Source organism: Lasioglossum baleicum, chromosome 7 (genome assembly GCF_051020765.1).
Source record: "Lasioglossum baleicum chromosome 7, iyLasBale1, whole genome shotgun sequence".
Lineage (NCBI taxonomy): Eukaryota > Metazoa > Arthropoda > Insecta > Hymenoptera > Halictidae > Lasioglossum > Lasioglossum baleicum.
The window spans coordinates 5,516,757-5,535,032 of NC_134935.1; the positions used below are offsets into that span (position 1 = coordinate 5,516,757).

The following is an 18,276-nucleotide window of genomic DNA, read 5'->3' on the forward strand; positions in this document are numbered from 1 at the left end:
TTTTAAATTGTACGTGCCCATTTTTGTCATAAATGCATAAAATCCGCAGTCCACTTATCATTATTGAGTCATTCGCTTAAATTGCTAGGCATAGCCGACGTCTTTGAGAGGAAAAGAGGAAATCGTGAGAAACTATAATTGAATTGATTTTGATGCAATTTTTTGAATATGTGCCATCGACACAAAGTTCTAACAAACAACTTCTAGTGTCATCATCTTTTGGAGCTCAAATACGGACTCGATTCCGCGCAGGACTCGACGGGAGGATTCGTCCGAGCAGTGGGCAGGTCTGTGCCGGATGCCTCACCTGTTCGTTCGCGAGAAATGTATTGCAGAACAGCTCATTGACGGCCTCGCGGGGGACAACGATAATAAATCGTTTCGCAATGAGATCTGCGTACGCGCGAGCGCACGCATGCCTGAATGTGTCGGGCAAGTAGCAACCTTGCGGAAATATAAATAGTGGATCGTGATAGAGAAGGAGGGAAACTCGAACGAGTCTCGTCACACTCCACGTGGTTTTCTCACGCTGGCTCGTGGCGCACGAGCGGTCCTCTACGCGACAACATCACCGCGACCCTGGTCTAGCCGGCGCGACGTTGCGTAAACCCACGCGGTATGGGAAGCTGTCGTAGGTATCTTGTAGGTACTCTGGATTTTTTTTTCAAAATCGATTCTGCAGTCAAAAATTCGAACAACATTCACAGTTGCGTGTGGGGTCGGGTAGAATGTTCATGAATTTATTCGTAATTTTCTGTTAAACAGAACAGAAGAAATAGTGCCTAATTCGTTAACGTTAACCGTGCCGGGTACAAAATGTGTCAGATATACAGGGTGTGGCCGGACGGATGGTGCAACCGAGCAAGGGGTTATACTACATGTAAAAATAAGCCGAGAAAAAGGAATAACAATTTTTTTGTTTGACGCTTCGTTTTCGAGAAAATCGAGTTTGAAAATACAGCGAATACACGTGCTATTGCATAGGAATCGTCTGACGCGTCTGACCATGATCAACCAATTCTACTTTGTGTATATGTATGTACTGTGGCTGTACAAAGTATTCGTACACCTTTTAAGAACTGATAACTTCTTTATAATTGTACCAAACGACCTGATTTTTTCTTCAAAAATTATAATTTACGAGGTTATATGCAAAAATAAAAAATGCATTTTTTAAAACTTTTTTATTTCGGCCCTTAAAGAAAATTTAAAATATATGTTTCGTAGATCTATGTTAGTTATACACATGCTGAAAATTTCATCGAAATCGGTTAACATACGCACGAGCTACAATCGGTTAAAAATGGTGAAAATTGTAGTTTTACAAATCCACAGAATCGTGCATCTTTCGATGCGTGTCGTTTTTTCCTGCGTCAACCGGTTTCGATGAAATTTTCAGCACGAGTATAACTAACATATATCTACAAAACATTAAGGGCCCAAATAAAAAAGTTTTAAAAAATGCCTTTTCCATTTTTGCATGTAACTTTATAAATTATAATTTTTTGAAAATCTTTTTTGCATATCATTTTGTAAACCGAATGCTTCTAATTGATTCTAAAAAATATGGACGTTTGGTACAATTATAAAAAAGTTATTAGTTCTTAATATGTGTACGAATACTTTTTACACCCACTGTATTTACTAAAGAACGCGAACCTGGCGGAACTTTAAACACGATTTTCACGCGAAACATCAAACGAAAAAATGTTATTCCTTTTTTCAACTTATTTCTACATGTAGTATCACCCCCTGCTCTGTTGCACGTTGCACCACCCGTCTGGCCACACCTTGTATATTGTTTTATTGAAATTACAAGACTGAACTTATTTAGATTTCTCACAATTTTTATAATAATACGTGCTGGAATAATAGAAGTTTAATTAGTGTTTTGTCAGTGTTAAACCGTGCTTACCCTCTAAAACTACCCTTGCGGTGGATTCCATGGAAATCACCGACACAGATTTCTCCGATACGGTTTTCACCGACAACATTTCATTCATTTTTTATTAATTAATTAATGAATTAATGTGGATTGAATGAAAATCAGTGGAAAAACGAAATATGAAACCGAGTGTTCTTGAATTAATTAATTAATAAATAAAAAATTAATGAAATGTCGGTGAAAACCGTGTCGGTGATTTCCATGGGACCCCCTTGCGATAGGGGGGTACCGACTCGAAACTTGCCACAGAGGGTTTCTCTCGAGAGCTTTATCGAATGGTACGAAGAAAGATTAATTTGTCTCGAGGGTAGACCGCTCTCATTTCGAATGAAGTTGAAAATTTTGTTTTTTTCGACGTTTTTGCCGTTTTCCGATTCGGCCACTTCTATCGTTAACCGTTTCAACTTCTGAATTGATAGCGGTGCTCTTGTTGGTGCATCGATCGCGTCTGGTTGAGGGTGGCGGGGCGGGTCGGCGCCGGGGTGGCGTGTCCTGATGGTGGGGAAAGTGCACTCGGAGTGCAAGTAGAGAGAGAGAAAGAGGAAGGGAGAGAGAGACTCTATATGCAATTGGCTGGAAAGTGCATGACTGGAGGGGATGCTCGAGGGAGGAGTGACAGAGAAAGGAGAGAAAGAGCGAACGAACGGGATGGGGAAAGAGGCCAACAGAGAACATGGAGAGGGGTCACGAAAGGGGAAGGCAAGTGCACACACAATGTAGACATATAGGTCAATGTCGGGACACTCCCGTGCACTGTTTAGCACGACTCACCTAGTGACCCAGTTACCTTCTCCTTTTGCGTACTCTGACCAGCCCTCCTAGCCTGCCAGCCGCTGTTCCAGACACCGGGACCAGGTGTGTCCTCGTATATCGGATCGTTTTCCTCAATAGGAACAGCAACCGCCCCCCATGGGGTGCGTAATCCCTCTTTCTCTACATTTTCTTCGTTCGTCTAATCCTCTCTCCGACCTATTTCGCCCGTTTTCTCTCTTGGCCAACAGGTTTCCGGGGACGTTTCACACCTCGCACGGGTCACTCTAACTGGTAGACTGCGGATCTTTTTGCAAGATAAAAATGTTCTCCATCGATTGAAAATTGATTTCATCCCCAAATTTTTCTAATCTTTTACCGTTTCATATTTCGTCCAACCAACTTCTTCATAAACGCATAAAGATTCGCAGTCTATTAATAATTAGTCACAATAGTAGATTCAATCTTTATTTTAATATGGAAGTTGTCGAGATACTAGAGATCTGAATGATCTAGGACGATCGAGATCTCGCTGTACCGTGAAGTTTTTGAGTAAATAAGTTCGCAGGGATGATTACATAGCGAGGCGCACGCTAGGAAACCGGTAAAGGCGCACTCAAGTGAGAGTGATTACGTCTCGCCTTCGCCGGTTTCTTTGATTAATGGATTCCAGGTATCCATTGAACGTTTTTTTCCTCGTTTGGGTCCTTCGATCTCGATTTGAATACCGACGCGCGCACTGGAATCGTGCGAAACACGATTGTAAACGGTGTCAATTACAGGAAGATCGGTATTAAATGCAGATCTGAACGCCGCGATTGGTCAACAAAGTCAACGATAGCATACTCGCGTACGGTTGACAGCGACTTTCGAAACGGAATGAAGAAGCCGGAAAAAAAGCTAACAAGGATGGCAGTACGTATCTGTTACACGTGACGCGTGCAGCGCATCCTTCATAATCCAGGCTCATTTGGCTGACCTATATTCGCTTTCAGTCGGCGAGCTCCGCTTTTATCGTCGTCCTGTTTCCATCGCCATTGTTGTCCCATTTTATACGTTAACCTCGATCATGTATTAAATCATAATCCATCGATATAGGTTGCCGTTTTTTTTTTTAATACCGCCTGTCAAATTTCGGACGACAAATAAATCGACGTTTCGCGATTGAAATTCGCTCGATGATAAAGTCGCACGAATATTTTCATAAGAATAGAAATCATACGTCATGAGGGTCAAGGAAATCTGACCGTGAAAGATGAATAAAATTGGAGGACAGAACTTAACGAGATATCACTGTATTAAATGATTAAATAAATTTTTTTAATAGATTAAATGAAAATAGAATATAATATAAATCATGTTGCGTTGTGAAGTTGAACTTGTACAGGGTGTATAAAAAAGTAATGGTCATCCGTCCTAGGGGTGAATCTACACTTCTGGATCGGTGGTAATTTGTAAAAGAATCAGGATCTTCTGTTCCTCCGTCGGATCAAGTGGACACTGCCATTTTCGCGAATACGTCGTATTAACGATGAAGCACAAAACACCACACTTCTACACAATCATTGCAAACCGAGGTAACGACCGCAATACTATTTTGACCGTGCTCGGAGTAACTTCTTCGCGTTCGCTATCACGATATCGAAAATTGTGTTGTGTAGTGCCAAGTGATTGTGTAGAAGTGTGATGTTTTGTGCTTCATCGTTAATAAGACGTATTCGCGAAAATGAAAGTGTCCACTTGATCCGACGGAGGAACAGAAGATTCTGAAAAATTTGTAAGTACCTATACTTGACATTAGTATTTTATAATGCGGGATTAATATTCTTATGTGTAACAATGGATATGAGGTATTCTCTTTCACATTTTGCAACTTCAAATTTATGATTCGAATGGGCAGGGAGACGATCATTTAGTACGGGCCTAGAAACGAATGTCCTTTTAAATTTCGTTTGGATTAAGACACGCACACGATTATGTTCTGTCTCATCGACACGGTCGGGTGGACTGTAGTAGTAGGCTTTTGGCTATACGTATAACTCCACACAATCAAATTCTGCAAAAGGTTATATCTTAATAACTATTCGTTTGCGACATGTGGCTTCTTTCAAACTTTTTCTTTTCTCGATGAATGAATGTAATGATGTAAAAAAACAACTTTACCAACAATTTTGCGGCAGGTTTCTCTTACAAATGTCCACCGATCCAGAGGTGTAGATTCACCCCTAGGTCCATTACTTTTTATACACCCTGTACATAAAACTTCGAATCGTCGGCTCCCGCGGTAGCATGACGTAAAATCGCAGTATTGATTTTCGTTTATCATGAAATATTCTGTAGAATGAAATTAAATATGCATTTTACAGGAAGAGCATTGTATTGATTTATTTCTGTAGGATATATTTAACCCTTTGCACTCGGGTGGTGACTCGGAGTCGTCGCTAAAAATTGCTGTACCGTTATTCCAAATATTGTTTACATTATTAAATATCTTGGTATCTAGTCAATCACTAATTCATACAAAGAAGAAAAAGATTAATATAGAATGAAATTATATTATTCTAGCTAGGAAGAAATGTTTAATTTTCGAGTTAAAGTGGCTCCGAGTTGAAAATTGTTATTTATTATATAGTGTTATTCAGGTGGGAAATTGGCATGGCGCGGAGGTGGCGAACGTGTGTTTAGCAACCACGCGAAGTATGTATATTGCGTTATACGAGAGAGCCCCAGCGTGATTTCCTGTTACAAGGCCCTCGGAAGTTCACTTTACGTGACGGGCTTCCATTTACCGATCTCGTGGGAATGTCAAGGTTGTCGGTGCAATTTCAAACTCGAACGCGATTCGTGCCGCGACGCTTTTCCAGCCAGGGGAAAAGCTTCCCGGGACCATTGGGTACTAGACGCTGCACGAAATTGGGTCAAGTGCGGTCTTGCCGGGGGAATGCATGGATCTTTTCCAAATTATACAGAAGAAGCGAGACTCCAATTTTTCGAAAACTCATTGTTCTTCGACAGCTTCAATGTTTCCGTCATTTGTAATAATTTGAACAAATGACATACACGAAACTTGCATGGTACATATATAAACATTTTTGATATGTGTTAATGCGTTTTGGGGATTTCAAGGTCACATTTGATTTCTGTGAAAATGTAATGTATTGACCTTCATATGTCCTAAATCTAATAGTTAGACTGCGGACCTCTATGCAAAATAATTGCAAATTCTTCCTTTAATAATTTTCATAAATTACGAATAGTATAATCGTATTCTTAAAATTGCCTGATCACTTCATTGTTTTGTAGTTTAGACTCTCACTTTTGCCATGAATGCATAAAATCCGCAGTCCACTAATAGTTAACGAGACATTACCGAAATAATTTTTATTAAAGACCAAATATCAATGTGTTACTAACTGCAATTTATTTCTCTCTGTTACAGGTGAGTTACTCGGTTAGTTTCGCCCGATGTTCATTCCATATTTTCATACTACGAAAACTATGCTGTTCCGTACAGTAAGATATATTTATTCAATATAAGTAATCTAAGTATACAGTGAAGTCATTGATCTAAATCTAAGCGGTGCCACAAGAATTGTGCAAGATCGTGAACAAGTAGGCAAGAATTTTGCGAGAGGAATGAAAAATAACCGGCGTATGGCGACAGCGCGAAGCGACGCGTTCTTCTATATTTTTATAGCATCCCATCGCCACACTTGCTCAACGTTAAGAACAAACAGTAATTTGCTTTCCGTTAAGCACTTTCTTCGGTTGATTGGCTTACGAGAGAGCGGAGAGAGCTTAATACGGTTATCCTTAACTTGGTCAAGGTTTTTCTCATGGTTTAAGGGGAGGCGAGCGCGCTGTGGGAGATATAAAATAAAAAAGAAACGGAGGAGGTGGCCTCTTTGGTGTCTCCGTCTCGGCACGAGATCGTTCGTACCTTTGTTGCATCGTTAATATCTCTGCGAAACTCGCTTCTTATATTAACTTACTTCTTACTAACAATAACATACAATATTTAACGAAATACAATTCTGACTTAGCGCGCAAGTTCAGAACTTCGACTCGGAGCTATTTTAACTGGAAAATTAAACATTTCTTCCGATCTAGAATATTTCCATTCCCTATGAAGATATTGAACGTTCTTCCTGTCCATTTTCATCACCCCTGTGATAATGATTTTCGGGTATCTTTGGTATATATCAATGCGTTGCATCTCTGCTTCAAGTTTACCTGAAACAATTCAGGATTTATCTCGACGGCCCTGAAGATCAGCGACGAAAGTGCAGGGTGAACGAACTATTCGCGTATCGAGCGGATTAGTTTATTTCTCGGGGAAAGAATTTCAGGACCGTAGCAGAATCTTCCGTCGCAATGCGGCGGTCACGTACGTTGTCCTTGACTGTTCTCTCGTGCTCCCACCTCTCGTCACAGAGTGTCCCTGCCCGCCTACACCTGATTGATCATCCTTCCTCTCGTGCCTGGCGAGCGGGCATTATTTATAGCGGGACAAGTGCATGTGAGCTCGCCACAGCACGGCCGATCATGCACCCGCGACTCTGATCCGTCATCATCGACGCCCACAGCTCTCTTCGTTTCACCGAAAACCACTTACAGTGGATCCGAGAAGTATTTAAACCCAATGTTGTACTGTTCAATATGAGAACCGTCCTCTCAGCATCGCTGGATGGGCGATTCCATCTCTGATTCTGGAAAAATTGTTGATATTTAACCCTTTTACTGCATTTCTTTCAATAACTTGTTAATATTCCTCTAAAAATAATATTACAAGATTTCTCTGGATTTCTATTCTTTGCTCGCTAATTAATTTCTAGTCTTAAAATCAGAATTTCTGTGGTTCCCAGGAAAAACGCCGCATCTCACAATTTCAAAATATTTGAGTTTATGCATTAATTGAGCTTTATAGTATAGGATTTACGTCTTTAACAGAAAAAAATAATGCAAATTTACCAGAAAAAAATAAACCATCAGCGATCACAACTTTAAACGGCAATGTCTTGAAAGTGAAAGTACGTGACATGCGGCGTTCTTCATGAGAACCACAAATTTGTGGAAATACGTTAAATACAAAAGGTTTTAAATAATCTATACATTTTGGTTGGCTACATAAGAGGGTTAAGTTTTGTTGGGGCGAAGTTTAGGGGATTGATTCAGCGTTAGAGGCGCCCGAGTGTGCGATTCTTCTAGTTTCGGTGGTGTTCGAGGGTCCACTGTTTCCTCGACGAGACATCCAACGGTGCATTAGACGGACGCTTATTAGGTTTCATGGAACGATTAACCCTGAAAAATTGCGAGCTTTCATGGGTGAACAATGCTGGGTCTGATTGGTGCTCGCTTTAGAATTAGTACCCGAATTCTGCATTGTGCAACCGGACCAACCGAAACAGCTGCACCGCGGCTTTCTTCTGTCCTGGCTCCTCTTTCTCCCCCTCTCTCGCATCGACTTCCTTTGCATTCATTCCGCTGCGTTTCCGTCGTGTCTTTATCGAACACGGACGCCAGTTCTATCTGTCCCGATGGCGATCGTGTTAACGTTTGCTCCATTGTTCTGGTTCCCTTGCCAAATCTTCATAACATGTCTGAAACTAACCCTCGTGCGCGATCCAACGTTCTTGCTCGCCGATTGTTCAAATTTATTATGAAATTTCTGAAAACGTGACGTCCATAATCATTCGTGTTCGTCATTTACAAGATTGTCGTCTCCATTTTATATATATATTTCTTTCTAAATGGAAATAAAATTTATTCGAAAATAAAATTAGACATCTAAATTAAGATTGAAGACGGGATCTTAAGGATCACCTTGGTAGACTGTAACAGTATTTCTGGATGAAAATTCTTTGTAACATCTGAACTTTAAAATCGGACATTTGATATGCAACAACCTGATCAACTATTCTCATTTCATTAGTGTGTTCCTACTCGTGCTAATTGAGGGCTTCTGCCAGCTAAAATGATCGCAGTGTGCTCCGTTCCACCGTAAATCACGATTATCGCAAAATGAATTACGTTTCCGTTCAACTGCACACGGAATCGTGTCACAAGGCAGAATTTATGTCTTCGTTCTGACGCCACGGTGATCGATGTCGAGATCGGAGAGATGCTTTACGATACTTTTAACACTCCAACTGGAAACGACTTATCGCTCTGCTCGCCGCTCCTTTGTTTATAGCTTCTTAACATTTATGGTTACTCTGTTCGTAAATAACGATCAGAACTTCATCGAAACGCGACGCCGAAAGCCGTCGAATAAAATCGCACGCGGAGAACATTTTCGCGGAAGGAAAAAGTTATTTGAAATGACTCTCCAAGAAAGTACAACATTTTTGGGACACCTTGAACTAGACTGCGGATCTTATGCATTTTTAGGAAAATCGAGTAGATTCAGAGAGAAGTTCAAATTGCTGGAAAATTTTCAAAATCGAAGATGTCAATATGTGATTTCTCCTCTACTCGAATCGTTAAGGGAAGAAAGAACATTCAGTTTGGTTTCTATTTCGCGGTCTACAATAAATAATCAGTGATTACAACGTTACGTTCCGATAAAACGGGAAACGGTTTTTACCAGTGTTCAGGAGGTAGCACTGAACTTTGAATGTCGATGATTTTTCTCTCGCGTTCGGCGATCTTCCTAGAGTCCGAGAGACCGTACAGCATCCCTGACGACGGATTGAGGGAGAAACCAGTTCCGGCGAAGAATGTAAACGGAATATCGCCGAGTCCTGTTAACCTTTTCTCGTCCTACTCACCTGTTCGCAAAAACGGGCGAGGATACTGTTGCTCCCTGCTCCACCGATACGTTTTAGACCTCTCCGCATGCTCCCGACCAAAAATGATCGCCAGACGGAACATCAAAGTGGTCGTTCGAGTACTCGATTCGTGGCAATTCAACTAAATGAATAACAAATATCATCAAAATTGATGATATTTGAGTGTTGTATTGTTAGATGATTGCATAAGTTCGTGCCCGATTTGAAAATAAAATACAATGCTTATATTTTAAAGATTACAACTTTGTTAATCAGTTATACATACAGTCACCATTCTTTTCTAATTGTAGAAAATTTAACCATTGTCTAACGTTAATTTAACCAATCTTTAATCAAATCTTTAACCAATCTTTAAAGTTTAACCATTTAATTTTATTTTCAAATTGGGCACGAACTTATTCAGTCATCTGATAAATTTTGAAAAATTACTAATTAGATCTGTGAACGGTCCTAAGCATCGTCAATTATATCGCTATAAAAATCGTCAACAACTCCACACCAATGTTCGCGACGAAGAGAACTTTTGCTAACAAGCTTGCGGAATCAGTAGACTGCGGACTTTTATGCAAAATAAAAATTGTCTCCACCATTTGTAAGAGACTGGAGCCAGATAAACATTTAATTCTTGCTTTAATCGTTCTAACAAGCTGAAAACATTAGATTGGCATTATTCGACCATTGTAACTTTTCCAGTGTTTTAAATGGCACCTACTCATGTCTTCCATAAATGCATAAAATCTGCAGTCTAGTGGTCAGAGACGATCTTTCAAAAGCTAGTATCAAAGAACAATCTGTTGCTGTCAACTAGCCGAGTTCTTGGCATTCATTAGCCAAGTTCTCGATCATCGAGTATTCAATGAATTCATCGCATTATGTATGAACCTGTTCAACGGGGGCTGGCATTATGACTCATGGAAATCGACTAGCCGTTCGATCGATCGATCTCGCGATTGTCGCAAGATCCGGAGATATCGTGCTAGAAACGCGATTCGTTATATTCGTTGTAAACTTGGCCGCGATAGTGCCACGCCCGAAGAGTGTTGTGGTCCAACGTCCAAAGATTCATTTCCTCGGTTCTTCTTCGAGCGACGAGCACACAATAAAGTTTTCGAGGCTCGAGAGGACTCTGGTGCATCAGAGAGTGTGCGCTAGTGTGCACGAGACCGCGATATAGCGAGTAGGTGGCTAACCTTGACGACCACTCTCATGGATCCACACGGTTGTGGCTGTGAGCACACTCGCATAAACGACCGACGGCAGATACATAGTGTGCCTCGGTGTTCGGCGTTACTGGAACTACTTTTTGTTCGAAATTTCAAAAGTATAACGCACCGTGTACTGGATTTATTAATATTTATCGTAACAAAGAAACCTGCAGGGATCACAGCCAATTTCAATGTCTATGTTTATTGGATCAGTGTTCACCATTTATGTGTGTAGTGTATGTCTTTTCTGTCTGTGACCTTGAACGACCTTGAGTAATTATTAGACTGCGGATCTTTATGCAATTATGAAATTATGAAGGGGTTAAATTTCAAAATTCAAGAATGTTGCTTTTGATACATATAACAATGTCGTTAACCCCTTTATCCCGGAAAATGTCGTAGAAAAGAGAAAAGAAAATTTATATTCTTTGTGTGGCTACATTTATTTATTACATTTATATATATTTTTATTAAATTTCATTTCAATTAAAAAGAAAGGCGTAACATTTATATTTGTTAGACTTCGTTTAAATTCTTCGTGACAAGTGTGACTATTTAAAATACGTCAACGGGTTAAGGGATGAAATCAGTAAATATGTTACACTAGCTTTTGCCCGCGGCTTCGCTCGCACAGAAAACCGTTTAATGCCCTCGGAAATTGATATTGTTTCTCCATATAAAACCTTTTAACCCCCCATTCACCCCTATAGAGTTTTAATTTTATGTCATGCCGCAATCTTAGATTTCAAAACCCCTTTTCATCCCCTTAGGGGATCAATTTTTTAAAATGCCGAAATAGATGTTTGATTAATTATATCAAAGAGCATTAAGACCAAGTATGAAGTAAATCCGACCACGAACAAAATATTCCTCATACAAACGTTGCAACCCCTATTCACCCCCTTGGGGATTGAATTTCGAAATATCCTTTCTTATCCCTCGTAAAGATCATAAGGGAAACCTCTGTGCAAAATTTCAGCTTTCTAAGTCCAAGGGTTTAGCCTGGGCGTTGGTAGGTGAGTCAGGACTTCGCTTTTATATATATAGAAGATTATACGAAACATTTTTATTTTGCATGAGGAACCGCAGTCTAGTAATCATAGTCATTGAATTCCTAATGAAAGGCACTATCGACGTAGGTGTTTGAAAGGGGGTGGTCCCGTTAAAATAACGTAAGAATAAATATTTTTACGACATCGATATTTATCGAACGCGTAAAAATTCATATACGATTACTTCCTACATCCACTGGCCGTATGCACACTATCTTCTTGCAATGATTAGGGTCTGGTTGCGTGCTCCTAAGGAGGAGTGGTCAGGATTTTGCTTGACCGCTTATTGGTTGCCGATACAAAATGGTAGATAGACAGCGATTTCAGGAAGGGTAGATTGCGTTCGGAATCTCCTGTAGAATCTAAAGCGAATAATTCTAGTAATCAATTCCTGGATCAATCGTTCCTCCGATAAGTATATTGTCGCGAGGATCGAATGGTCTTTTTGCAGCTGCGTCGATGTTAGATTGCTCGTGTCGGTGGTTGTGAACGATGCTGATGTATTAGTACGTCGCGAACACGTCTTATCGACTCGTGACACACAAAAGGGAAATGATCGTTCGCGACCCCCGTTATCTCCTCGGATCATCTGTCCGCTTTGTTAATTTATGCATGGAGCTGCGTTAATGGCCGATTAAATCGTTAATTGTAATCGACTATCGTCGGATCTTTCGTAACGGATATTTTTATTGCCACGGTTAGCGTTGGTTACCCTGTTTTGCAAAAGATAAGATACGAGGAGTATCTATCGCCATAATAGTTGTCTACTCCACTTCGATTGCTCCGGACTCGTAACACACAGAATATCCTTTCTTTATTTATGCATTTTATTTGTATACTGCTTATTTAAAATGCTAGAGTATAAAATTGCCCAGAATTTAATACGATCTACATATACTTATCTCCAGACTGTGGATCTTTATGCATTTATAGAAAAGTTTAGTAGATGAAATTCAAAATTGTTTTAAAATTTTAAGGGAAAAAGTAATTTACGATTTGTTGCAATCGATGCAGACTATTTTTATTTTGCATAAAGATCCGCAGTCTACTTGTTTCTGATCTATAAAGGCTACTACGACTGAAAATAAGATTTATTCAAAAATTGAAAATTGCATGAACATCCGCGGTCTAGTTATAATATATTTGACATGCAATTAGTAGAAAAAGCCTATAGTTAACATTGATATCAGGATGAGAGGCTAGCATGAAATTGTAACAGTTCGCATAGATCATACAGAATATTGATTCGATACGAAATTGTAAGCTCACTTCCACTATGCTGTCTACAATCGAATTTTGATTCGGCATCGTTCGAGTGTCTCGCCGAGGGACAAGTGCATCCAGCATTTTTACGAGACGGTAGTATCCGATTTAGCATCTTCTGGGCTGGGCAACAAGACGTAAATCTTGGTTCCGCGGAGGCCGGCTTATTTCCCTTATCGGATCCGATGTTGCACGCTCGGGGTACCGGAGGCGGTGTATATTTCGGTCACCTGGTAGAATCTTCGTGCACAAGCCTCCCCGTACACGCCCGACATTGCACACCGCGTTCCCCCTTCCCCTCTCCTCCCGTTCAGCCCCCACCGTTGTCACTTTCCCTCACCATCCCACCATTGGACGAGCCAGCCGAACACAATGGTGGGGATACCACGGAGGGGAGGTCGATTCTCCCGTTTCGGCCGTGCACTAGAACTTGACTCCTAAGCTCGACAGTGACGGCGCAAGCTCTAGCCAAGTATTTCCTTCTCTTTCCCTCTGTCTCTCTCCCTCCCAGCGCTGTCAGTCTCTCGTGCACCTTTCTGCTCTTATTCTCTTCCTCCTTTACCTTTCCCTCTTGTTCTAGCCACTCGTCCGCCCCTCCGCCCCTCCGCCCCTTGTACGCGTCACACCGAACTCGCTCCGAGACCTCGAGCGATGTGGTTACCATTTCTTTCGTGCGGGCATTAGGGGAAATACAATGGGCAACAACATTGAACCAATCGAACCATTTTTTTCGGAAAATCATTATTTTTCTGTTAACACGACAGCCAACGAAAAGGTATAGACTACTTAAAACCTTTTGTATTTAACCTTCAGCTACTTGCACTCCATTTTATACGGAACTGGTTACATGGAGCTTTATACGACTCCAATATTCGATGAAGTAACTATTTTAATGCACAATAAATGTTTGCTGGCGCAGTCGACAGCTTTGTTTATGCTTAAAGTACTAAATTTAGTTTTGAGAAAGAAAATTGAAAGTACAAATTCTCATTTTAAGACTATAAATTAATGTTAGCTAGCAAAGAATGGACATTCAGAGAAATTTTGTAATATTTGTTAGAGGAACGTTAACAAATTGTTGAAAGAAATGCAGCAAATTAAAACTGAATCCCAGAAAATTCAAGGGACTCGTGAGTTTATATTAATATAACGTAATTCAATACATACATTACCGTTCAAACTTCCTTTCGTCCACCACTGTACTTCCAAAGTGGAAAGTCTAAATTCGCCTTTACGTACTCTGACGGCGCACGCGGTTCTCGCTGAATCGAACGGAAAGCTCCGATCGCTTGTGAAACGGTCCGCAGCTTCGGCTCTCGCGACCACCGATCGGTGACCTATATTTCCTAAACGTGCACACGGGATAACGCATTCGCCGGCAGTTGTTTGTTTCGGAGACTGTCCGACGGAAATCAAGTTGGATTTCCGATAGTTCGATTCGATACAACGTCCACTTCGAATCGAGTCCGCGCCACGACTGCACTAATCATGCTGCCTATAATAGTTAGACACGGTAGACTCCCATATAACGTCTGGGGTGCATTTACACCCCCATATGCAGAATTAGAACGTACGTAGAATTTAAACGTTTCTTCCGACCTAGAATATTTCCGTTACCCACGACGTTTTAAATTTTATGGATATGAAATTGGTATAATACCTCGTACAATATCTAAATGCTTAGTAATGGATTGGATAGCGACATGTTTAATAATGTAAACAATATGTACAGCAATTTTTAGTGGCGCCTTGGAGTCACCACTCGAGTGTTACTCTTTGCACTCCGAATTATTTTTCAATTTTGTTTCCAATAACTCGCTACTATTTTAAGGGTTTCATTTGAAATTTACTTCAAAAAGGACAGTTTCTTGACTCTCCTACTTATTGCAAACAATTTTGTTTACTAATTATATTAAATGTAGCTCTCAAACTTTGTTGTAGCTCACATTTGTCTTTAACTAAAAAATACGACTTGAATAATTAAAGGAAGTACGAAATACATATAAAAACGTGGTAAAAACACGTTTCATTTACATTTTCCTTTCTCCGATGTCGAGACACACTCGACAAAGGAGTGCAAAGGGTTAAAGGGTGTACGTAGACTGTTTCGACCGACTCGATTCAATAAATAACGAGACGCTCGTAGGAGAGAAGCATATCGTAGAACAGCTCGGCGGAGTTCACCTTGCCCTTGCGACGTAAACACCGAGGCGGGCTAAACGCCGAAAGGGTTGAGCGACGTGCGTCGATATTTTTCCTGTTAAGAAAAGTGCAAGTAGAGACGGACGTTCTTGGCCAGCCTGTTCGCTGGCGCGCTCCTTCCCGAGTTTCTCCCCTCTCCTCGTCGTATCCGCCACCAGCTTTTCGTCCTCCATCGCCTCCTCCTCGTCCTTCACCTCCTCTTGATCCTCCACCGCCACTTCCCCTCTGTGTCCCTCGCTCTATGTCCCCACCATCGGTACCTCCTCACCCTCCACGCTCCGCTCCCCTCTCCATTCCCCTGAGTTCCCAGCCGGCTGCACGCTCGCATGCAACGAGCCGGACCGGCCGGCTGGCATTCAGTTGCCTTTAGCGTCGTGCATCTCCAAGTCAGTCAGTCAGTCAGTCAGTAAGTCAGTCATTGAGTCAGTGAATCGGATCGACGGTGTACGCGCGCGCGAGGTATATCGCTGTCTGCGTTACTCTCTTTCTTTCTCCCATTTTTTCACTCACTCCTCCTCTCTTTCTTTGACTTTCTTCCCCGGTGTCTTCGCCCGCCGAGATTTATCCGCGTTGTGGATCATTCGATCGTGTTCGAGTGTGCTGGCCGCGTGTTTCACCATCGCACGTGTGCTACGTTTGCCGAGAAAAACGTGATCTACGTTCGCAGCCTCGATCATCAAAGATCCCGGTACAGGAACTGTACGGTGTGGACAGCCGGTGATAGTGACTTTTCCACGGCTGTCAAGACCATCCTGATCGGTGCTCGAACTTCGGCCGATTCCGTTTTGTTTATCCCCTCTGGATACGCAGTTGTGTCGCTGTGTCAGCACGGACAACTATCTTTGAAATATAGTGCACTCGACGACAGTGTCCAAGCTCCCGTAGAAAGCCACTGCCGTGTCGAGAAGTCAGTGAAGCTGAAAGTGAAGCTGGTCTCTCTCGTGTGACTTGAGTCGCAGCCCTTGAAAGTTGTTTGAAGTGCAGTGCCTCGGCAACCACGTCGATTCTATTCGGATTGAATATATACCTAGGTGTTGATAGCTTCGCGGACGTCGGTGCGTCTAAAGATAAAAGCTGCTTCGACGAAGATGGTTCATGCGGGAGCTAACAGTGGGGGAATGTTGTGCATTGAATCGACGCACTTCCCCAACTGTGTCTCTCGGTGGCCGAGGATCTAATGGGGAATTATAGTTCATTATTAGGATAGGACACTTCACGTGGGACTGTTAACGCTAGATCTACGGAGTAATAAGAGTGGCTATTTTGGTCTCGTAAAATTAACAAGACGTACATTTATGCTCCGTGTTCCTTTGCAATCCCAATAATTGCAAGTTCGGAAGTTTAGAACCCGTCATCTTGACGAACGTAAATCTAGTGTTATCGGATCGACGCATTTCTCGAATTGTTTCTCGGTGGCTCAAGACCCAGGGGGATAGTTAATTCTTAGGACACCTAACACGGGACTGTTAAAAGCTTGTTTCAACAGTCGTGCACAAACGGTCGGGATGTTGTGAATCGTATCGATGCATTTCTTCAACAGTTTCTCGGTCATTGAGGATCCTAGGGAGACCTTGGGACAGTATACCTAACACGAGACTGTTAATACTGAACCTACCGAGAAACTAAAAGCGACTAAAAATGATAAGGACTTATTTATTTAGGTACTGCGCAATTTTTATCACGTGCTTGGATAAAGAACTAAATAATTTTAATAATTGTAAGATGAAAAATATGAAACCGGCAGTGGTAGGTTCAGTGTTAACGAAGTCGATGTTACTGTCGCATAGATTGTTTCTTTGCAATTTCGATTTCTTCCGCGCGAAGGATTTGCAAAAATCACTAGACCCGCTCTGACGACGGCGCTTCCGGTACAGTTGACGCGTTCGCTCGACTATTTCTCTAGCATCGACTATACCGAGACACGTGTCCGAGCACAATATCTAGGGAGAATCGTGTAGGAAATTTCCGCGCGTCAGTGTTTCATAGCAAGGTGCAAACTGGTGCGTCTCCCGCGAGAAGGACAGCCGGGAGCGTCGTTCGCGAAACACGCTAGCCTTCGTCGCTTCCGAGCGAGTCTACACGGTGATCGGGTTCGAACGGTATTCGGTTCACGTTCGCCACGAGAGGATCTCATTTTCGAATTCCAAGCGTGGATTCAAACAGGTTGCCGACGTCTTCTTCCGCCGGACCGGCAAATTTGACCGTTCTTTTGCAAGCAACCCTTTGTCGACGAATTTCGCCTTTGAGTAAAACAATTGTTATTCTCAAATGATATCGCAAGAAATCCCCATTGGTCACAAGAGTTCTTCAAATATTTTTCAACTTCAATGGAAAGATATTCATAATTTCAACAATAGTAGAATAACGTATACATCAAACAACATTGTTACTCGTTATGAACTCATCTTAAATCTCTGCGCAAACGAAACGTTAGATCAAAAGTTACTTTCAGGAATTGTTTAACTATATGACTAACTGTTCTAGACTAGAGACTGTTGAAATAGGAGTCGTTAACACTAAACTTGCCGAGTACTAAAAGCAATTAAAATGTTCTACCTTACAAACATCACAAGGCTCCATTTTGTGCAATTTTTATTATTATACAATATCTCTGCTCCGGAAGTATAATGACGCAACTGTATAAGTTTGTGAAATTGACTTTATTGTGTTGGCGGGTTAATTTCTGTTCAAATAAACTTTTTCATAACGTTTTCTTCATAATTTTACTTGTTTTTCTTACGCCTGTAACGACAGAAGTGTAAAATTTGTGATGCATTTTCAGAAGAACAATGACGTATTTACATTGTACATACTGGTTACTGTGAGGCTGGTATTTATTATTTTATAAATTGAAATAACTTAAAAGTTGCAATAATAACCCACAATGTCTATAAACTACTCTCATAGAAGAATTAAACCGAATCTATAGGCCATTCTATTAAGACAAATTGGAATTAGTTTTTTTTTGCTTGTCCTGTAAAATTTCAATTTTTGCAGTTGTGTCATTATACTTCCGGAGCAGCGATATGTGCTTTGATAAAGAAGTTTATCAAATCAGTTTCCATGTA

General features: G+C 41.2%; 1 protein-coding gene and 1 long non-coding RNA gene across 8 annotated transcripts in view; one reads left to right on the plus strand and one right to left on the minus strand.

Moving 5' to 3' along the window:
* Usp (retinoid X receptor ultraspiracle) overlaps window positions 1–18,276 on the plus strand; it is an 83,000-nt gene that overhangs the window by 8,251 nt on the left and 56,473 nt on the right. For 4 of the 6 annotated variants that reach the window (XM_076427645.1, XM_076427644.1, XM_076427648.1 and 1 more), the window contains exon 1: window positions 15,477–15,667. The exons of 1 other annotated variant lie outside the window; for it this stretch is intronic. The gene's annotated coding sequence lies outside the window, so the exon portion shown is untranslated. Of the gene's footprint in view, window positions 1–15,476; window positions 15,668–18,276 lie in introns of those variants that run through there. One more of the 6 variants, XM_076427646.1, reaches the window with a different exon arrangement.
* Window positions 6,101–15,009, minus strand: LOC143210633 (uncharacterized). 2 transcript variants are annotated; one of them, XR_013009304.1, is made up of 3 exons: window positions 14,174–15,009; window positions 7,087–7,404; window positions 6,101–6,928 (listed from the first exon to the last, which is right to left on the minus strand). It is a non-coding gene; the product is annotated as an uncharacterized LOC143210633 (long non-coding RNA). The 2 variants fall into 2 exon arrangements; XR_013009305.1 differs by lacking the exon at window positions 14,174–15,009 and adding an exon at window positions 13,013–13,627.